This window comes from Somniosus microcephalus, chromosome 13, assembly GCF_052327205.1.
Source record: "Somniosus microcephalus isolate GS21.2 chromosome 13, FLI_Smic_1.0, whole genome shotgun sequence".
In the NCBI taxonomy this organism is placed as follows: domain Eukaryota; kingdom Metazoa; phylum Chordata; class Chondrichthyes; order Squaliformes; family Somniosidae; genus Somniosus; species Somniosus microcephalus.
In genome coordinates this window covers 66,191,103-66,214,371 of record NC_140999.1, presented here as the reverse complement: position 1 = coordinate 66,214,371, position 23,269 = coordinate 66,191,103, and the positions used below count along the sequence as shown (strand labels likewise).

At 48.0% G+C, this 23,269-nt stretch overlaps 1 pseudogene; it reads left to right on the top strand.

The window, feature by feature from the left end:
- Positions 1 to 6,945: 6,945 nt before the first annotated feature.
- The window catches only part of LOC147108383 (zona pellucida sperm-binding protein 4-like), a 44,482-nt pseudogene continuing 28,158 nt past the window's right edge, over positions 6,946 to 23,269 (top strand).

Here is a 23,269-nt window from a genome sequence, read left to right as displayed (position 1 = left end):
AAATGTAGGAAGTTACACAACACCAGGTTATAGTCCAACAGCTTTATTTGAAATCACAAGCTTTCGGAGCGCTGCTCCTTCTTCAGGTGAAGTGGAGAAATGCATAAAGACACAGCTTATATAGTCAGAGAATCATGTCAGATGTTTACAGGTAACCTTTCCAACTGCCATTTATCACACCTCGGCAGAGAGATAATCACAGCAGTCAAAGGTGTGAATGGTGTCCAAACAGGTCAGTCAGGGAAACATTACATCAAAGAACAATGAGGTGGGGTCACAGGGGGTCAAATATTACAGATGCTGGGGTCTGTATGAAAAACAAAAAAACAGACAAGAAACATTTTTTTTGGCTGGAAATCACAGCAGGTCCGGCCGCATCTGTGTAGAGAGAACAAGCCAATGTCGACTCGAGTCTGGATGACCCTGCATCAGGTGGGGTTACATGTAGCGTGACATGAACCCAAGATCTCGGTTGAGGCCGTCCTCATGGGTGCGGAACTTGGCTATCAGTTTCTGCTCGACGATTTTGCGTTGTCGTGTGTCTCGAAGGCCACCTTGGAGAATGCTTACCCAAAGATCGGAGGCTGAATGTCCTTGACTGCTGAAGTGTTCCCCGACTGGGAGGGAACAGTCCTGCCTGGTGATTGTTGCACGGTGTCCGTTCATCCGTTGTCGCAGTGTCTGCATGGTCTCGCCGATGTACCATGCTCCGGGGCATCCTTTCCTGCAACGTATGAGGTAGACAACGTTGGCCGAGTCACATGAGTATGTACCATGTACCTGGTGGGTGGTGTCATCACGTGTGATGATGGTATCTGTGTTGATGATCTGGCATGTCTTGCAGAGGTTGCTGTGGCAGGGTTGTGTGGTGTCGTGGAAAGTTGGAAAGGTTACCTGTAAACATCTGACATGATTCTCTGACTATATAAGCTGTGTCTTTATGCATTTCTCCACTTCACCTGAAGAAGGAGAAGCGCTCCGAAAGCTTGTGATTTCAAATAAAGCTGTTGGACTATAACCTGGTGTTGTGTAACTTCCTACATTTGTCCACCCCAGTCCAACTCCGGCATCTCCACACCCTGTTCAGGCGAACACCCCCTCCCACATTAGCTACAGCCATGAGGCGATATAGGGGCAAAGGGAGTTGGGGGCCTTATTTCACAAATCATAGTAGAAAGTCTTTCTTTTTCTTGGTTAGACCACAGTAGGTGTAAGATGCGCAGTTCTGGTCATGATTACATAAAGGATATAGAGGCACTGGAGAAGGTGCAAAAGATTTACAAGGATGCCAGAACTGAGCGTTTATAACTATCCAGGAAATAGGCTGGGACTCTTTTCTCTAGAATAGAAAAGGCTGAGGCTGAATTTCTGGAGGTCTTATGAAGGGGTTCAATGGGGTAGACAGATGTTTCCACTTGTGGGGAAAGAACTGGGAGTTTGTGTAGTTTAGCTGTGACCTCTGTGATGCGCTATCAATAACTCAAAAGACTGAGATTAAGCGAGTAATTAACAGGCTTTTATTAATAAGAGAATGAAGGTGTGCCTCGAGTGGTCGACCGTTCCAGAATACAAAGGGGCTGTGGAGCAGTCACCATTATACCTGGATTCGTGGGAGGAGTCAGCCGAGGCATGTACAGGCATGTACACAGTGGAATACAAACAGTGGTTTACCACATTCACCCCTTGTTTAAAATTGAGTCCGGCGGGGTGAAGTGTATTAAAAGTTAGTGTATTGGAGTCTCTCCAGAGGTCTTGTCTGCCGCTGTGATCGACGTGGCGACGGCAGGGGTAGTGAAGCTTCCGGCGTCGAGTCCCGCGTAGGCTGGGGCACTGGTATTCGTCGCTAATAAACGATGAGCCCCGGTCGCTATGGATATAGCTGGGGAAGCCGAACAGGGTGAAGAGGTCGTTCAGACATTTAATGACCGTGGCACTGGTCATGTCCGGGCAGGGGATGGCGAACGGGAAATGGGAGTACTCATCAATAATATTGAGGAAGTACACATTGCGGTCGGAGGAGGGGAGCGTCCCTTTAAAATCAACGCTCAGGCGCTCGAAGGGGCGAGTGGCTTTTATCAGGTGAGCCCTGTCTGGTCTATAAAAGTGCGGTTTGCACTCAGCGCAGACTTGGCAGTTCCTGGTCATGGTCCTGACCTCCTCAATGGAGTAAGGCAGGTTGCGGGCCTTGATGAAGTGGAAGAACCTGGTGACCCCCGGGTGGCAGAGGTCATTGTGGAGGGCCCGCAGTCTATCGATCTGTGCGCTGGCGCAGGTGCCACGCGATAGAGCATCCGGGGGTTCATTGAGCTTCCCGGGCCGGTACAAGATCTCGTAATTGTAGGTGGAAAGTTCGATTCTCCACCTCAAGATCTTGTCATTTTTGATTTTGCCCCTCTGCTTGTTGTTAAACATGAAAGCATCTGAACGCTGGTCAGTGAGCAGGGTAAATCGTTTTCCGGCCAGGTAGTGCCTCCAATGACGCACAGCCTCCACAATAGCCTGGGCCTCCTTCTCAACAGCGGAGTGTCTGGTCTCCGGGCCCTGGAGGGTCCGTGAAAAGAAGGCCACGGGTCTCCCCGCCTGATTGAGGGTAGCGGCCAGGGCAAAGTCAGACTCATCGCTTTCCACCTGGAAGGGGATGGATTCATCCACTGCGTGCATGGTGGCTTTGGCAATGTCTTCCTTGATACGGTGGAAGGCTAAGCGGGCCTCTGCCGTCACGGGAAAAGAGGTGGACTTGATCAGTGGACGGGCCTTGTCCGCATAGTAGGGGACCCACTGGGCGTAATAAGAGAAAAACCCTAGGCACCTCTTCAGGGCCTTGAGGCAGTGGGGCAGTGGGAGTTCCATAAGGGGACGCATCCGGTCGGGGTCGGGGCCGATGACTCCGTGTTCCACAACACAGCCAAGGATGGCGAGGCGGGTTGTGCGGAATATGCACTTCTCCTTGTTATACGTCAGGTTGAGGAGTTTGGCGGTGCAGAGGAATTTTTCAAGGTTTGCGTCATGGTCCTGCAAGTCATGGCCGCAGATGGTCACATTGTCCAGATATGAGAAAGTGGCCTGCAACGCATTTTGATCGACCATCCGGTCCATCTCCCTTTGGAAGACGGAGACCCCGTTGGTGAAGCCAAAGGGAACCCTAAGGAAGTGATAGAGGCGGCCGTTTGCCTCAAAGGCAGTATACTGGCAGTCCACAAGGCGGATAGGGAGCTGGTGGTACGCTGATTTCAGGTCAATGGTCGAGAAGACGCGGTACTGCACGATCTGGTTGACCATATCAGCTATGCGGGGGAGTGGGTAAGCGTCCAGCAGGGTGTAGCGATTTATTGTCTGGCTGTAGTCGATGACCAGGCGCTGCTTCTCGCCGGTCTTAACGACCACAACCTGGGCTCGCCAGGGGCTGGTGCTGCCCTCAATAATCCCTTCCTTCAGGAGCCGCTCCACTTCGGTTTTAATGAAAACCCTGTCCCCGGCACTGTATCGTATCGCCTGCTCTTTGTGGTGATGGGCTTACAGTCGGGGGTGAGGTTAGCAAACAGTGGGGGGGGGGTGACTCTGAGTGTGGAGAGGTTGCACCTGGTGTGCAGCGGGCAATTTGGAAGCTGCTGGCTGCGGACTGTGAGTGGGGGGAGGGGTCCACCATACGCCATCGTAACACTTTTAAGGTGGCACTGAAAATCTAACCCCAGTAGAACGGCAGCGCAGAGGTCGGGCAGGACCAGAAGTTTAAAATTATCGTACACAGCCCCGTTTACTATGAGTGTCACCACGCAGTAGCCACCAATGTCCGCCGACTGGGACTCGGAGGCCATAGAAATCCGCTGGTGCGCAGGCAGGACTGGGAGAGAGCAATGCCGCACCGTGTCGGGGTGGATGAAGCTCTCCGTGCTCCCAGAGTCAAAAAGGCAGATTGTTTCGTGCCCATTTACCTTAATGTCCATTGTGGAACTGGCCAGCTGGTGCGGTCTTGCTTGGTCCAGTGTAATGGAGGCCAGCGTAGGGGTCGGTGTGTCGCTGCGGGTATCAGATGAGGCGGTGTTGGGGGCCTGCTGTGTCCCGGCTGTCGTCCAAGATGGCGGCATCCATGATCCCCATGTGGCTGGAGGTGTCCAAAATGGCTGCTGTTCCGGTGGTTCACACATGGCTGGGGAGGCCCAAAAGATGGTGGCCCGCACGGCCCACACGCTGCGCTGCTGGGGTTTGGGGTGGCTTTGGCCCTGCAGACGCTGGCGTAGTGTCCCCTCTTCCCACAGCCCGAGCAGATCGCATTTTTCGCCGGGCAGCGCGCTCTGGGGTGTTTGGCCTGGCCACAGAAGTAGCATTTCTGGCCTTGGGGCACTGCTGTCTGGCCTTGGGACACTGTTGCGGTAGTTGGGCCGTTGCTGGGATGTGGCTGGGGTGGCACGGCGCTATGAGACGGTCCTACCGTGTCCCAGGCTGTCGTTCCCCACGGCGTCCACGGTGCAGAGGAGTAGGCATCCATGCCCCGGTAGGCTGCATCCAATGAAAGTGCGAGTTCAGAGGCCTTGTTGAGGTCGAGGTCACTCTGCTCCAACAGTCGCTGTCGGGTGTAGTTGGACCTGTGGCCCACTACAAAAGCGTCCCGGATAAGTTCCTCTGTGTACACGGCGGCCTTTACATCCTTACAACCGCAGGCCCGGCCAAGCACAGACAGTGCCTGAAGGTATTCCTCGGTCGATTCCCCAGGTTGTTGTTTACGACTCCCCAGGAGGTGCCTGGTGTACACTTCGTTCACTGGGTGCGTGTACTGGCCCTTGAGGAGCTTGATAGCATCCGGGTACGAGGTCGCGTCTTGGATGACCGAGTACACTCGGTGGTTCACTTTGGAGGTCAGGACATCCAGTTTGTCCTCGTCCGATTTGACCGTTTCAGCGGAGGCGATCAGGAATTTTTCAAAGCACCTCAGCCAGTGAGTAAACTTGGTGGATGCGTCCGCCTCCCGATGGTCTAAGTCTAGGCATGCTGGTGTGAGGATCTTCTCCATTATAAAATCTTGTTAATAAAATTGATGCGCTATCAATAACTCAAAAGATTGAGATTAAGCGAGTAATTAACAGGCTTTTATTAACAAGAGAATGAAGGTGTGCCTCGAGTGGTCGACCGGTCCAGAATACAAAGGGGCTGTGGAGCAGTCACCTTTATACCTGGATTTGTGGGAGGAGTCAGCCGAGGCATGTACAGGCATGTACACAGTGGAATACAAACAGTGGTTTACCATACTCTGCAAATAATTGCTGTTTATAAAAGGCAATTTTGGTGTCAAGAATGGTTCAAGGTAAGTTTAGGGATTTTTTTGGAGGGGAGGTTAAGGAAGAGTTCAAGAAGTAGAAATATGATTAATTACTATCTATTTCATGTCTTTCATTCCATTTTAATGAACCAGTAACTTCTGATGTATCCCAAATATCTATCAATCCAAGTTATATAGCAAAGTTAAAGGACACATTGATCACCGTCAATAACCTGCATTTATATAGCAGCTTTAACAGAGGAAAATGGCCCAAGGTGCTTCACAGGTGCATTTACAGAATTTGACACCGAACCCCAAAAGGAGATATTAGGACAGGTGAACAAATTCTTGAGAGGTTGGTTTTAAGGAATAGAGAGGGATCAAGATCAAGCATGAAAGATCGAGAAAGAGAGAAAGAGAGAGAAGAGTGAGAGAGACATAACATGGACTGAAATGAAGTGACTGGAGTCTGATATCGATGATGATAGGGACCTCGGGAGGAGGCCAAGTAGGATCATCCATTTGCCACTTTTGACTGAAGACATTTGCAAACATCTCAGCCTTGTCTCCATCATTCACTGCTGGGCTCCACCATGGCTGAGGATGGCAATGTTTTGAGAGGCTTCTCCTCTTGTTGCTTGGTTGTCCACATAGCTGTGTCCACACCTTGCTGCTTTAGGTGTTCAGCAGGCAGGTATTTTTATATATATGTAATATATGCATAGATTTTACATATCTGGATGAGTTAGGACATTCAATATTCCTACATTACAACAGCGACTACACTTCAAAACTACTTCATTGGCTGTAAAGTGCTTTGGGACATCCTGAGATCATGAAAGGCACCGTAGAATGATAGCTTCACTAGGCTGGTACCTCATTCTCCGGTATTCCCGTTGCTGCTCCTGGCTCACTCTTCTACACTTGCATTGAAGCAGGGTTATTCTCCTGGCTTGTTGGTGATCAAGCAGTGAGGGCCACCAGGTTACATATTGTGTTGGGATACAATTCTGCTGCTGCTGATGGTCTGCAGCACCTCATGATGTTTGGACTACTAGACCTGCCCTTAGTCTGTCTCCCTTAGCCTGGTGGTAGTGCCACGCTACACGATGGAGAGTGGTGCAGCCATTATATATCAGCCTACATTAGACGATCAAATCCTGCAGGGAGATTCCAGGCCACAACTTCTGACACTAGAGCAGAGAAAGTGAGTGCAATGGGCCCGAAGGTCAGTTGCTAAGATGTTATTTGGAGCAGGAATGGAAGACTGACCCTTGGGAACCAGCGGAGACAGGCTGACAAATAACCCAATTGCCTGCCTCTCTTGCTATGTTCGCGCCCGGGTGGCGCTGCAGATGGAGCACGCGATGTCCGCCGGCACACTTGAGGCCTTCCGCGACTGCTGGGCACCGCTGGGACTGGAGTGCATCATCACCCCAGCCAACGCAATTTTAATTTAATTTGTTAAGTTTTATTTAAAGTTTTATTAATTTACCATCAACTTGTTTAATCAAAAAGTGTGACAGGCTGACAGATACAGCTTATCAAAAATGCAAACTACCTCCCCGAGTAACCCGTGGGACCAGGAACCCGCCACACTGGGATTGGCTCCAATTCCTGCCGCACTCGGAGCCCGGCCATAAAGTGGCTTTGTGTGGGAGGAGATTATTATTCTACTTGCAATAACCGAGATGTGGTATTGGGCGGTTGCTCTCTCTGCCGGGCTCTCCTGACTCCGAGCCCAGCCACTGCTTCTCGGAGATGATGTTTGTCCAACAGACCCAGGCTAGAGATTTGAGTGCGGCCACCCAGAGATTAACAGCACCGACTGCATCAGCCAGGGTTGTTGCTTTGACCCGTGGGGCTCGAATGTCCATCCCTGCTTCTACAGTCTGAGAATAGCCCAGGTAACAAAGCGCTCCTCGACCCGATTCTAGAGGGAATACTTGTGGGGATGGGGGAGGAATCCAACTTGTAGACCAGGACATGATCGACGGACTTGTTGCTGTCTCATTCTGTGTAATGGGGCAGGGTGGACATGTCTGTTGACCGAACTCATCCCGTGGAGTCCTGAGCAAAGCTGCTTCCGCTTGGTGTATAGTATTGTAATTAACTAAATAGAACATCAAGGTGTATTGCTGTTCCTCCATCATATTGAAGCCAGGTGTCAATAGCTGAGGTTCGGTGTATTGGAAGGAATTAGATCGGTTTGTGAATACTTGCTGGAATGAGGAAATGGTGTCCAGTTTGATTCAGTTGAGGTAAAGTAACCTGCTGCTGAAATTCCACAATGAGTGACCCTATTGCTATGCGAAGGTGTTGATCCCATTGATCAGGTGGTTATTGGGCATTACTAATGGTACATTTATGATCTACAATGTCAGTAAATCTCAAACCTGAGCTTCACCATCTAATGTTGGTAGGGTGGAGCAAGTTTGGTCTTGAAGGTTGATGCACCAGGTGAAGGAATATTAGCGGTAAAGTGAGCCTTTCAGTAGAATTGGGAATGTGCTGTGTTGAGTCTGCAGTACTTCAGGGCAATGTAGTTTGACTGGTCAGCTGTGTTCCTGGATCAGGATGAGTAGTTATTGAGAACATGGCGCCTACTCTATCAGTTACAAAATATTTACTTTTTATTTTTTAATGAGTTGAATAATGAGCCAAAAGTTAATGTTGCTCTTGCAGGGGGAAGTTGTGTTAATGGTTTTTTTGATAGTAAAACTCTGCCCCCCCCCCCACACTCCCCAGTGTTAGGGGTGAGGGAGGGAGTTTCAAATCATTGGTGGCCTATACTACAGTTCTTTGGATTCCACTGTTTGCGGTTCTTGTGGTTTTGTTGTGGGGGTGGTGTGGCAGTGGGCAGAAATGGTGCCTATCCATTTGGAGAGAATGGAAGATCTGCTAGAATAAGTAAACTTGAGACCCTCTGAGCAGTTGGGGGGTAATGTCCAACTTACAGCTTTGGAATGACAGTTTCTTTAATTATACTTCTTGCCTAAATTCTCATGTTGCCTTAAGAGAGGGCAATTGTAGCACTGTCTTTCTGGGGGAAGGCAATATCACTTTTATTGCCTAATTCTAAATAGGCATCACTTAGATTTTGATTTGCATACAGTAGATTTCAATTTGCATACAGTAGATTTCAATTGCAAGATCAAAACTGCTTTCAAGGTCCTCGAGAGCTCCTTGGAAGAGCAAATGTATCAAACCCTCATGAGGAGGCCCATACCCATTGGACCCTGGCATCCTGGAATATACCTAGTTAAGGGGAGATTTTTAGATTTTTGAAGGGAATTGACGTGGTTGATTGGGAATTTTTTTTTGCTACTGAGCGAGTCTAGAACAAGCACATAAATCAGAGCCAGGCCATTCAGGAGAAAGGTTAGGAAACAGTTCTTCACGCAAAGGGTGCTGGAAGTGTGGAACTCTGCTGTAAAAAGCCTTAGATGCTAGCTTAATTTTATTTTAAATCTGAGGTCTGTAAGATTCGTAAAATTTCTACATTTCCCCAAAGGTTATTAATAAGAAAAGGGACCCTGCATGGACATTTTAATGAAAAAGGGTACGCAAAATGGCATCCGTGCCTCATGGCAGAAAGCCTGTGAGATTTTTTAAAACTTGGACTCTGCGGAACAGGCGGCTCGTGGAGAAATCGAAACCAAAGCGGCAGCTTCTGTGAAGAGAGACTTTGCATTTTTAAAACCAAACAGGACTTTGAATTATGTGTTAGACCAAATCGGAGACAGATCAAACCCAGTTAGGCCTATAGTTAGGGCCATCAAGCAGTTTGCATAAATAATCAGGAACAGCTTAAGGAAGCCATCGAGGCTGGACAGGCCCATTAAGAGGTATTAATAACAAAACAAGTCAATTATCAGGCCAGTAGATATGATTACCGGCCATCTAAAAACAGTTAGAGTGGATTGCTACCGTTATTTAAAATAACCCGCCAAGATTGGGACAAAGAACTAACCTGATTTGGCGCACAGATAAGGGTTTTCGAAAGGAGTATAATTGAAGGCCCCGGGTAGCAATCTCTGCTCTCTTCTCTTCTCCCTGGCCTCTCCTTGCTCCTCGCCCTCGTGGCTGTTGCTCTTTCCCCGTCCCGCGCTTACCCCCTGGCCTTTGCCCGTGCCTTTCCCCACTCCATCTGGAATTCGCCCAGGCACTGCATCGGGCGGACACGGACAATTCAGGCCAGGTGAGGCGGGATGCGACGAGGCGAGGAGGCAAGACGAACTGAGGAAGACAACTGAGGAGACGAACGGAGGAGATGAACTGAGGAAACCGAATGAAGACAGGCTTCGAATCATGGGGCCTTCAGTCTCAGCTGACCTGCGACTATCTTCATATAAACTCAAACTGTCGGCCGAGGAAGAGGAATCGTCATCCCTGCAAGGTAACGTACCCAAGCAGAGACTTTAACTTTGGGGTACTTGTACCTGGACAATGCCCTTGCAGCACCCGGAGACCACATGATGACGGCAGGCTCCAGAGAGCACCAAGAGTGAACCCCGAACCCCAAACCCCAGGGCTGTTTTGAGTTCAGCAGACCCCTTTTGATTGGTGAGCATAAATTCTGGCCCCTCATAGCTTAATCTAGTTAGGTATAGGGGGTGGGATAAGGATAAGGGGATTGTTAAGATAGTTGTTTTCCCTCGATGTGCCGTGTGTTCCCCATTCCCTGTATAAGTATAGTTATTTTTATTTTCCCTGTAAAAGTGTATACTAGTAACTTTTTCATAAGATTGTGTTAATTTCCTCTTCAATAAAAATCTTGGTTTTTGCTTACATCCAATCACCTGTCTACTCGAGTCTTTTCTGTATCGCCGCCTTGTACCTAAGTCCGGTGTCTAGAACCCAGGGGCGTGGGAGCGATTCGAACTGCTCATAAACAGTCAGAGGCATAACTGACTGGGCGCACGTGCCACCCCACACCACCCCCTACAGGTCGTTAGACTTTTGCTAGCCGTGGAGTAAAGGCGATCGAGTTTATATACAGACCAGCCATGATCTCATTGAATGGTGGAACCAGCCCGAGGGGCTGTCTAGCCTAGCCTTGTTCCCAGATATTATATAAATGCATCCTTGCTAATCAGACTAAATGGTTGTGCTTCCACTTGGATTCTAGACATGTTCCTTCAGTAAGCTGGTCGCTGGCTTTTGCGACTCAGTCCCTCAAGTCTCTGGTCTGAGACCTCTGATTTCTCCACTAATGAGAAGCCCCTGACCATCAATTGGAGCAATGGAATTGAATTGTAATTCTCTTGCAGTGTGCTCAGCGGATGGTCAGTTCATCATAGTGATCTCCAAGACCCTGACCCTTCCTGCCCTCAACCTGTTGTCTCTGTATGTGAAAGATGGATAGGAAGAGGAGTGCAGGCCTAAACTAACCACTGCCCAGCTTGTGACCTTCCGCTTCCCAATTACATCTTATGGCTCGTCCAAGTGGGTGAGTATTGATGGGCCTGCATTGTCCACATGAATGAACCAGCTCCCTATTAACCAGTGTTCTCACTGCAGGAGGAGAATGGAAGCTTGGTGTATGAAACGGATGTGTTGGGTAAGAGGATGATTCTGACTGGGAAACTGTGCTCAGTAACCCGGGACAGCATCTTCAGGTAGGAGGATGGTGGGGAGATGTTGGGGTTGGAGGGATGTGTTGCTGGATGAAGCTCCACCTGCTATTGTCTCTCTGCAGCCTGCATGTCCAGTGCAAGTAAAAGGGGAGGAAAGAGACTGGCTTACAAATCAATGTCACGGTTTACACGGCTCCTCCACCACCTCCAGCTTCTGATGATGGGATTCTGAAACTGGAACTGAGAATTGCAAAAGGTACAACGGCCCTGGGTAATGGTGACAGAAGCACTGGGAATGTATCAATGCAGGGAGTTACTGATTCTTCTGTCTGCCTTTCAGGTGGTAACTACAGATCCTGGTATGTGGATAGTGACTACCCCATTCAGAGTATCCTTCAGGACCCAGTGTTTGTGGAGGTTCGTGTCCCGGACCGCATGGACCCAATGATTGTCCTGAGGTTGCATGACTGCTGGGCGACTCCTGTCCCAGCCCCAAACTTCGAGGTGCAATGGAGTCCACTGGTGGATGGGTAAGGAAAGGCTGAATGGAAGGGCTAATGGTTTTAAAAATTCATAGAAAATGATGGGCAGGGAAAGACCAGCTGTTCCATCAAACCTGCCCCACACTCGGACTGTAGCATTGTGACTAGACAGTTCCTACTCCTCTCGTCCCAAAACCATGTAATCTCCTTGGAGAGACAGAAAACCCAGGGCCAATAAGGAGGGGGGTGGGGAATACTCTGATTCCTCTGATTGCATCCAGTCCTGGAGATCACATAGGCCACACTCTGTCAAATGTTAATTGTGAAGACATTTGCCTTCTATATGTGATCTGATCTCTGCTTCTGGCCAAGGACCAGTCCAGCTCTCCCCTGGAAGGTGTGCAGTGAATTGGCACCCACCCCATGTCAATGTATTCTAGTCACTCGCTACTCTCTAGTTTGTGGCGGGGGGGGGGGGGTGCGGTAGGAAGGAGTACCACCCAACATCAGTCTATTCCTAATCTTGCCCGGTTTAAACTCTCCATGTCCTCGTGTCAAACTGTAATAATCTCAGCAAGGATGCTACACAGCCCTTTATAGATCTCTATCAGGCCACCTCTAATTCTACACTGGTCAGGAATAAATACACAGCTTAATGTGCCTGAGTAGCTAAGCTTCTTATAGCTAGGAATCATTCTCGTAGTTCCTCAGTCCCTTCTCCCGTGTAGACAGGAAGCAGAGGGTAATGGTTGATGGGTGTTTTTGTGACTGGAAGGCTGCCCCCGGAAGACCAGGTGCTCACTCTGTCGACCTCCGACGTAAGGGGTGTTCTACGCGGAGTGAACACACGAAAGGCTGCTGGACCGGATAGCATCCCTGGACGGGTACTCAAGGAATGTGCTGATCAGCTGGCTGATGTCTCCACCGCCACCTTCAATCTGTCATTGGCCCAGGCAGTAGTCCCTACATGCTTCAAGACCGCTACCATTATTCCTGTGCCAAAACAAACGACTGTGACATGCCTGAATGACTATCAACCTGTCGCACTCACACCCATCTTAATGAAGTGTTTCGAGAGACTGGTCCTGACTCACATCAAAGCCAGTGTTCCCGCCTCTCTTGACCAATAACAGTTTGCCTATCGTGCAAACAGATCAACGGAGGATGCAATCACAACTACTCTACACTCGGCACTGAATCACTTAGATGGTAAAGAGACCTACATCAGACTGCTGTTCATAGACTACAGCTCAGCATTCAACACTATCGTTCCCAACAAGCTGGCCACCAAACTCCAAACTCTTGGCCTGAACACCTCCCTCTGTAACTGGACCCTGGACTTCCTAACAAACAGACCCCAGTCTGTCAAATTAGGTAACCACACCTCCCCCCCCCGACCCTGAACATGGGGGCCCCACAAGGAAGTGTGCTGAGCCCCCTCCTCTACTCCCTCTTCACCCACGACTGTGTGGCTGTTCATGGTTCCAACACCATCATCAAGTTTGCGGATGATACCACGGTAGTAGGCCAGATCACCAACAACGATGAGTCATAGAGTCATAGAGTAATACAGCACGGATAGAGGCCCTTCGGCCCATCGTGTCCATGCCGGCCATCAAGCCCTGTCTAATCTAATCCCATATTCCAGCATTTGGCCCGTAGCCTTGTATGCTATGGCATTTCAAATGCTCATCCAAATGCTTCTTAAATGTTGTGAGGGTTTCTGCCTCCACAACCCTTTCAGGCAGTGAGTTCCAGACTCCAACCACCCTCTGGGTGAAAAAGTTCTTTCTCAAATCCCCTCTAAACCTCCCGCCCTTTACCTTGAATCTATGCCCCCTAGTTATTGACCCCTCTACTAAGGGGAAAAGCTCCTCAGCATCCATCCTATCTATGCCCCTCACAATTTTGTACACCTCAATCATGTCCCCCCTCAGCCTCCTCTGCTCCAAGGAAAACAAACCCAATCTGCCCAGTCTCTCTTCATAGCTGAAGCGCTCCAGCCCTGGTAACATCCTGGTGAACCTCCTCTGCACCCTCTCTAACGCGATCACATCTTTCCTGTAGTGTGGCGACCAGAACTGCACACAGTATTCCAGCTGTGGCCTAACCAGTGTTTTATACAGCTCCATCATAACCTCCTTGCTCTTATATTCAATGCCTCGGCTAATGAAGGCAAGTATCCCATATGCCTTTTTTACCACCTTATCCACCTGTTCCGCCGCCTTCAGGGATCTGTGTACCTGCACACCCAGATCCCTCTGACCCTCCGTCTTGCCTAGGGTCTTTCCCTTCATTGTGTATTCCCTTGCCTTGTTAGACCCCCCAAAGTGCATCACCTCGCACTTTTCCGGGTTAAATTCCATTTGCCACTGTTCCGCCCATCTGACCAACCCATCTATATCGTTCTGCAGACTGAGGCTACCCTCCTCGCTATTTACCACCCTACCAATTTTAGTATCATCCGCGAATTTACTGATCATACCCTTTACATTCATATCCAAGTCATTAATGTAGACCACAAACAGCAAGGGACCCAGCACCGATCCCTGTGGTACCCCACTGGCCACAGGTTTCCAGTCACAAAAACAACCTTCGACCATCACCCTCTGCCTTCTGCCACTAAGCCAGTTTTGTATCCAATGTGCCAAGGCACCCTGGATTCCATGGGCTCTTACCTTCTTGACCAGTCTCCTGTGCGGGACTTTATCGAAGGCCTTACTGAAATCCATGTATACCACATCCACTGCGTTACCCTCATCCACACACCTAGTCACCCCCTCAAAAAATTCAATCAAATTAGTCAGACATGATCTTCCCTTGACAAAGCCATGTTGACTATCCCTGATTAATCCTTGCCTCTCCAAGTGGAGACAAATTTTGTCCCTCAGGATTTTTTCCAGTAATTTTCCTACCACTGATGTTAGGCTCACTGGCCTGTAGTTCCCCGGTTTTTCCCTACTACCCTTCTTGAATAATGGTACTACATTAGCGGTTCTCCAGTCCTCTGGCACATCCCCTGTGGCCAGAGAGGTCCTGAATATATGTGTTAGAGCCCCCGCAATCTCCTCCTTTGCCTCACACAGCAGCCTGGGGTACATTTCATCCGGGCCTGGGGATTTATCCATTTTTAGGCCAGCTAAAACCGCCAATACCTCCTCCCTCTCGATGTTAATATGTTCGAGCATATCACAGTCCCCCCGCTCTATTTCTATGTCTACATCGTCCTTCTCCATAGTGAAAACAGATGCAAAAAATTCATTTAGAACCCCTCCTACATCTTCCGGCTCCACACACAGATTGCCACTTTTGTCCCTAATGGGCCCTATTTTTTCCCTAGTTATCCTTTTACCCTTAATATACTTATAAAACATCTTCGGATTTTCCTTTATTTTGCTCGCCAGTGTTATTTCATGGCCCCTCCTTGATCTCCTAATTTCTTTTTTAAGTATCCCCCTGCACTTTTTGTACTCCTCTAGGGCTTCCTCCGTCTTTAGCCTTTTGTATCTACCAAAAGCCCTCCTTTTTTTCCTAATCCATTCCCGTATATCCCCTGACATCCACGGTTCCCTGTGGTTTTTGGAACCACTCTTGACATTTATGGGAACATGTTGCCCTTGTATGATCTCAATCTCCCTTCTGAAAGCCTCCCATTGCTCCGATGCGGATTTTCCTACAAGTAGCTGATCCCAGTCCATTTTGGCCAGATCCTGCCTTATCCTATTAAAATCGGCCTTCCCCCAATTTAGAACCTTTATTTCCGGCCCATCCCTGTCCTTTTCCATGACCACCTTAAATCTTACCATATTATGGTCACTATCACCAAAGTGCTCACCTACTAGCACTTTTTCCACTTGGCCGGCCACATTCCCTAGAATTAGGTCCAGTACCGCCCCCTCTCTTGTAGGACTTTCTACATGCTGGCTCAAAAAGCTCTCCTGGATGCACTTTAAGAATTCTACACCCTCTGAGCCTTTCACACTTTGACTATCCCAGTTAATATTGGGGAAGTTGAAATCCCCCATTATTATTACCCTATTATTTGCACATTTCTCTGAGATTTGCCTACATATCTGTTCCTCTATTTCCCCCTGACTGTTTGGAGGCCTATAGTACACTCCCAGCAAAGTGCTTGCCCCCTTTTTGTTTTTAAGCTCCACCCATATGGCCTCATTAGAGGACCCTGCTAATATATCATCCCTCCTTACTGCAGTAATTGACTCCTTAATTAATATTGCGACACCCCCTCCTCTTATACCTCCCCCTCTGTCTCGCCTGAAGATTCTGTACCCCGGAATATTGAGCTGCCAGTCTTGCCCCTCCCTCAACCATGTCTCCGTGATAGCAACAATATCATACTCCCATGTGTTTATCAACACCTTCAGTTCATCCACCTTATTTGCAAGACTCCTTGCATTAAAATAGATGCCATCCAGCCTTGCCCTTATATATTTGCCCTGTCTACCAAGCTGACTTGTTTTTTCCTCCATAATTGGCAGCACATCCCCCCCTATTTCAGCTTCCCTCTGTATCCCATCCCCCTGCCAAGTTAGTTTAAACCCCCCCCGACAGTGCTAGCAAACCTCCCCGCAAGGATATTTGTCCCGCTCTGGTTCAGGTGCAACCCGTCCTACAGGGAGGAGGTCCAGCATCTCGTGAAGTGGTGCGCCGATAACAACCTGGCCCTTAACATCAAGAAAACCAAAGAAATCATTGTGGACTTCAGGAAATCTAAAGGCGGAAGTCACACCCCCATCCACATCAATGGGGCTGTGGTGGAAAGGGTGGACAGCTTTAAGTTCCTCGGAGTCCACATCACGGAAGACCTCTCCTGGTCCCTCAATACCTCCTCTCTGGTGAAGAAGGCCCAGCAGCGCTTATATTTCCTAAGGAGGCTGAAGGGATGTAACCTGTCACCCCTGATCCTATCTAACTTTTACCGCTGCACAATAGAGAGCATCCTGATGAACTGTATCACAGTATGGTATGGCAGCTGTAGCTACTATGGCCGGAAAGCCCTGCAGCGGGTAGTCAAAACTGCCCAACGCATTACCGGCACCCGGCTACCGACCATAGAGCACATATACCAGAAACGCTGTTTACGGAGGTCACGGTCCATCATCAAAGACCCTACCCACCCCAGCCACAGTCTGTTCACCCTCCTGCCATCTGGGAGACACTAAAGATGCATTCGCACCCGTACGACCAGATTTAGGAACAGCTTCTTTCCCAGGGCTGTCATCCTACTGAACTCCACAAATAAACTCTAAAGCCTGCACATCTGCCAATGCACTTTATTATGGTTATGTTTATGTTAATGTATTACAAGCCAAATGTATGTTGAATGTTTAAATGTCTTAATCTAAATGTACACTCTCGGGAGCCGCAAGCCTACATTTCGTTGTAGTGCACTTGTGCACTAACAATGACAATAAAAGTTGATTTGATTTGATTTGATTTGATGTTGATAGTGGTGGATTCAGTGATGGTAATGCCATTGAATGTCAAGGGGAGATGGTTAGAGCCTCGCTTGTTGGAGGTGGTCATTGCCTGGCACTTGTGTGGTGCGAATATTACTTGCCACTTGTCAGCCCAAGTCTGAATGTTGTCCAGGTCTTGCTACATATGGACACGGACTGCGTCAGTATCTGACGAGTCTCGAATGGTGCTGAACAGTGTGCAATCATCAGTGAACATCCCCACTTCTGGCCTTATGATGGAGGGAAGGTCATTGATGAAACAGCTGAAGATGGTTAGGCCTAGGACACTGCCCTGAGGAACTCCTGCATCCTACGAAGGGCCCATCAAGGCACTCATCATTGCCGCCTTATGAGCAGCAACCCCAACTATCCCATCCTACTCTCTCGCCGACATTCCAACCCAGCGCACCCACTGGGAACAAATCTTGTCCATCTCCTCCCCATCCAACTCATCCCCCCCAGCACTGATCCTGTGGATGCTGGCAATGGGGCAGCCATCACCGACCCTCTCCGCATCTCCCTCCAGAATATCCGTTCACTTGCAAACAAGACCCTTACCATCCATGAGCTTATTGTGGATGATTGCAGTGATATCATGGCCCTGATGGAAACTTGGTTGAGGGGTGATGACACCTTACCCTGAAATTAAGTCTTGCTATACCTTCCACCACTTGCCCCTCTCTGATCCCCGTGGTCGTGGTGTGACTCTCATCACCAAACACACCTTGGTCTGTCCCCCTACTACTCTGGCACTTTCTCCTCCTTTGAGCATCTCACCTTACTCCACCCTGAAGGGATAATTACAGTGCTAGCCCTTTTGGGCTATCCCAGATCAGGTGTATTCCCCAGACATTCGCCTTCAACTTAAGTTAAAGCTAGCCGAATTCCATAAGACACTTTAATGGGTCTAAAGGTTCAGGCTATCTCCCCCTAAAGGAAAGGAATGACTAAAGATGTTACCATCCTCTGGATAGTACTTTTAATAAGTTGAACTAGACTGTAACCTTCCGGATATTATGAGGGTCTGGAATACCCCCCAGAATTCTGCAACTCCTTACAAAAGAGTGTACAGAATTTGTGGGTTCGCGAGCTTAAACAGAATTACTCTTTGAGACAATTCTAAAAATATATAGTTTTATTTAAGAGCCAACTTTCAGTTAACATCTGTTGAATCAGTCATAATGTTAACAATTCAAAATACAATTAGCTTACATTTCTTATTTCTCAGAGATCCTTATTTTCAAATCTTTACTTCGTTACAGTTCTTATTTCTTACTTATTTCTAAATGCAGAACATCCGCCAAAATCAATACCTTGATTTACCCGAGACTCAAAGTTAAAAACTTACAGCTGGTGCCTGTAAAGTTGAGAAACGCTTGGCCTGTTCAGCGAATTCTGACTTTCTGTTCAAAAAGGTTTTATTTTTATAGCCTTTTGGCAGTGGTCTCTTCTTTGATATTCTCTGCTGATGTCAGCTAATTGTCTTTATTGATACCTCTTTCGAATGCTTTCTATTCTTTCTATCAATTCAACTATTGCATGCATAATTATTTCTCTATCTTTAAGTGTTCCAAAAACCAAAATAAAACCAATGACAGCAATGGTTTCTGTTTGATATCATTCTTACCGAAGATTCTTCATTCAATTCTTAATATTGGCTTTACTGGCTTTTAGCAGACATTTTGACTCGATGGTGATTCAAGTTTAATACAAACACAATGCAATTGCTTGGTGTCTCTATTGAAGTTATATCTTCAAAGTCTTTTTGTTGATATGGTTTTTACTATGTATATATTAAAGACACTTTGACCAGGGTGGTTCATGCATTTCTAGCTATCTCAATTGGTTGCATATTTAATCTTATGGCTCCTGTTTTCCAAGTTTAACAGAAAACTGTTTGACCAGCAGTTGTTTCTTTTACTTGATGTCATGTTTTCAAAGGCACATGCCTCTTTTAATGTTTGTGTTTCTGTTCCAACGTGTTAGCACTTAGCACTTCACTTCGGTCTTCCATTGTGTTACATCCAAACTCTAGACCTTTCGGAAGCAAGTCTTTGCTTTTCAATAGGGTCTTAGTTTTTTGGTCAATATCCCTTTCTCATTTCAAAGCCTGTTTACAACTTTGTTATCAACTGATCTTTATCTCAGAAGCCTGTATTTCTGTTTACAGCCTTGACTGCTGAGACTTGTGTCTTTTAAACACAGTATGTCTTTTATTAATAATATTAGAAATCTGTTCATGGTATCGTGTATTTCTCTGAATCATGACTATTCCTTCACAACCCCTCTCACCTCTCATTTAAAATCCTTGTTCTCTACCGCCCACCCAAGTACTATAAAAATGTTATTACTGAGATATCTTCACTGTTCTGCTCCCTCAGCCTCTGCACCGAACGACTTCTCATCCTCGGTGATTTCAACCTCCACATCAATTCATCTCTCTCCTCTGAGTTCACTAACCTCCCATCCTCCCTTAATCTCTCCCTCCACGTAAACTCCCCAACCCATATTCACGGCCACCCCCTCGACTTTGCCATCTCTTGTGGCCTCGCTACTCCCATCATGTCAATTGCAGATAAGGCCATCTCTGAGCATTTCCTCGTATCGTTCTCCATCCACATCCCACTTCCACCCACTTCCACCCACACCCCCAGGCCCACCCACCCAACCCTACTTCCTTCTGTGTCCGCCCCTGGAATAAACTCTCTCCCAACTCTCTTACTGTTGTGTATGTACCTTTAAGAGAATAACTGGTCTCAGACTGCAGTACCGGCAGTGACCACCCCTGTATAAAAGGCGCTAGAAAGCCTCGGTTGTTTAGTTTCGTTATGGACTTCCACCAGTAAACATCTGTTTGTTTTCACTCCTGCTAGTCCGTGTCTAAATCATTCACGGACTTAACACTGGCGACGAGTAAAGAAACGAACTTACCTGCAACTCAGCAGCAGCTCCGACGACGTTGTTGAAGGTCGGAGCCAGAAGAAAGAAAAAAAAATAGAGGCCATTGAAACTCAAGAAACGGGCGTCGACCATCAATCATCGGGTTCAAGGCTTTGCAGGAGTGACTTTCCAGAGCCAGGCTGGGTTCCTCGGTCCGTGGTTTCCCAGCTAATCGGGCTGGTGGCAGGTAGTGCTCTGATCCTTCCTGGGCTGCAGCAGGCTGAGGCTTGATCGGGTGGCCTTTCAACGGGGCCGGGCAGCGAGTCGGGAAGCAAAGAGAGAGAGAGAGGGTGGAGCACACAGGGCGCGGCCAGTGTTTCGAAGCCGGGCAGCGTTCGGACCGCAGAAGAGGGAGGGAAGTGTCCCAGAGGGTCTGCTCCACAACGGGAAAATAATAAAAGAAAAAGAATACGCGCAAGAAACCGTGGAAAGCAGCGCTAACAACAGCGGGGAAGAAGACAAAGCGCGGGAGGCGCCATTTTGTTAAATCGGAGAAGAAGGCAAAGCGCGGGAGGTGCCATTTTAGATTTGCAAGATGCCGAAGACTGGCTGTATCACTGCTTTTGATAATACATTAGAGGACTGGACCACGTATGTGGAAAGAGTAGAGGTATATTTCGAGGCAAACGATATAGCGGAGGGGAAAAAGGCATTGATATTGTTAAACTTAATGGGCGCTAGAACGTACGGCCTATTGCGGGATCTGATTACTCCAGCCAAACCGAAGGCGAAGAGTTTTAACGAAATTGTTGCCGTTCTACAGGAGCACTTAAACCCTGCACCGCTGTTGATAGCAGAAAGATTTAAATTCCACAGGAGAACTCAGCACAAAGATGAGAGCAATGCTGAGTATCTTACGGAACTACGCAAGCTATCAAAGCGCTGCCAGTTTGGAGCAGGACTGGCAGATACCCTACGGGACAAATTTGTCTGTGGACTCCTGAGTGAAGGAACACAGAAGAAGTTACTCACAGAAAAAGAGCTGACGCTAGATAAGGCTTTCAGCGTGGCAGTATCGTATGAAGCAGCAGCCGGGGGAGCTGCAGAAATTCAACAAAAACCACAGGAATACGGCACCCACGAAATGACACGGGGATTTGCAAAATGTTATCGCTGCGGCAGAACTAACCATGACCAGAAGGACTGCTGCTCCAAAGACAAAATATGCAGACAATGCGGGAAGATTGGACACATTGCACGAGTTTGTAGGTCTGGGAAGAAGACCAGCGACAACAAAAAGGCTACTAAGGAACCGTACAAGAAAGTACAAAAGATGACGGACAGTAGTTCCAAAGGCCAGATGAGCGATAGTGAATCCGGAAACAGGAGACTAAGCTGTCTCAAACTTCCAATGTAATCACAAAAGAGGATCACCGAACCATTTGGGTCACTCTCACGATAGCAGGGTCCCAAGTTAAAATGGAATTGGATACAGGATCAGCGCTAACCGTCATGAATCGACGAGACTACGAGCAGCTATTTTCACACATACCCTTGAGAGAGACATTCATCGTCTTGACGACGTATACGGGGCAAAAAGAATACCCCAGAGGAAAAATAAGGGTGCCTGTCGAGTACAATGGCAAGAAAATACGGAAATTGTATCTCTACATACAGCCAAATGTTGGACCACCATTATTGGGATGGGAATGGATCAGGAAGATAAACTTAGATTGGCATTCCATTCATGCAATGACGGTGGACGGTAAAAAAGATGAAGACGTCACTCCTGGACGATTGTCAACAATCTTAGCTAACGCCAGAGAGGTATTTCAACAAGAACTGGGCACGCTTAAAGGCGTAACCACCTCGTTAAAAATAGAAGAGAATGCAGTTCCCAAGTTTTTCAAAGCGAGACCGGTACCATATGCAATTCGCCCAGCCGTCGAGGCAGAGCTGGAGAATCTGGAGAAGGAGAAGTGTTGTCTAAGGTCGACTGGAGCGAATGGGCGACACCCATCGTTCCTGTCATGAAGAAAACGTTAAGCAATAAGTCCGGAGAGCCAAGGAAGATTCGCATCTGTGGGGATTTCAAGGTGACGGTGAACCCTGTCCTTCACACAGTACAATATCCTCTTCCAAGGATAGAAGACATCTTCGCCTCACTGTCTGGAGGGAAGCGTTTTACAAAAATTGACCTAGCACAAGCATATTTGCAGATGGAGGTTGAAGAGTCCTCTAGGAAGTATCTCACGATAAACACTCACAAAGGTCTTTACCAGTATCATCGATTGGTATTCGGAGTAGCATCGGCTCCGGCGATATGCCAAAGAGCGATGGAACAAGTCCTGCAAGGGATTCCGGGGACTCAGTGTTACTTGGACGACATCCTTGTAACAGGTGAAGATGACAGTGAACACCTTAACAACCTAGAACAGGTGCTCACTAGACTACGGGATCATGGGCTGCGAGCCAACCGCCCCAAGTGTGAATTTTTTAAGAAACAGATATCGTATTGTGGCCACGTGATTGATGAAGAGGGGTTACATAAGTCCCCTGACAAAATTGAAGCGGTTGTTAAGGCCCCAGCGCCTGAAAATGTGTCGCAACTGAGGTCATTCCTCGGGTTGGTGAATTACTATCATAAGTTTTTGCCGAATTTGTCGACAATTCTGCACCCACTGAACGCTCTGCTACGAACGGGGGTAGCATGGAAATGGAGCGATGATTGTAAACGTGCTTTTCAGAAGAGTAAGGACTTAATCACTTCGAAGGAAGTATTGGCTCACTACAACCCAGCACTGCCAATCAGGCTGGCGTGTGATGCGTCTCCCTACGGCATTGGGGCGGTACTGTCACATAAATTCCTTGATGGTTTGGAGAGGCCGATAGCTTTTGCGTCACGCTCGTTAATTCTGCAGAGCGTAACTACGCCCAGATTGACAGAGAGGCCCTCAGCCTAGTGTGGGGGGTGAAGAAGTTCAATCACTATCTGCACGGTCAAAAATTTACTCTACTAACCGATCATTAACCTCTTGTCTCCATTTTCAACCCTCAGAAGGGCGTACCGATAATGACAGCACAACGGCTGCAGAGATGGTCCCTTTTCCTAGGGGCACACCAATATGACATCGAGTACAAAGGAACTAAACAGCATGGAAATGCTGATGGATTGTCACGTCTACCATTGCCGACGGTGGAAGAAGAAGACCTTGCAGTGGATCCAATGGAGTTATTCCACTCGACCATAGTCGAATGTCTCCCTGTGACGAATGCAAACATAGAAAAGGAAACACGGAATGACCCGACACTATCATGGGTCTATGATTTAACGGTGAAGGGATGGCCAGCACATGGCGAACCACTGCTGCCAGCATTCTCGCCGAGAAGAGAACAGCTGTCAGTGTGCAGAGGGACCTTGATGTGTGGATCCAGAGTAGTAATTCCACCTAAGTTGACGGATAGAGTGCTCAATGAGCTTCATGAGGGTCATCTGGGTGGGGTAAAAATGAAGAGCTTAGCCAGAGCGTATGTGTGGTGGCCGGGAATCGATAGAGAAATCGAAGAGATGACCAAGAGCTGTGCAGGATGCCA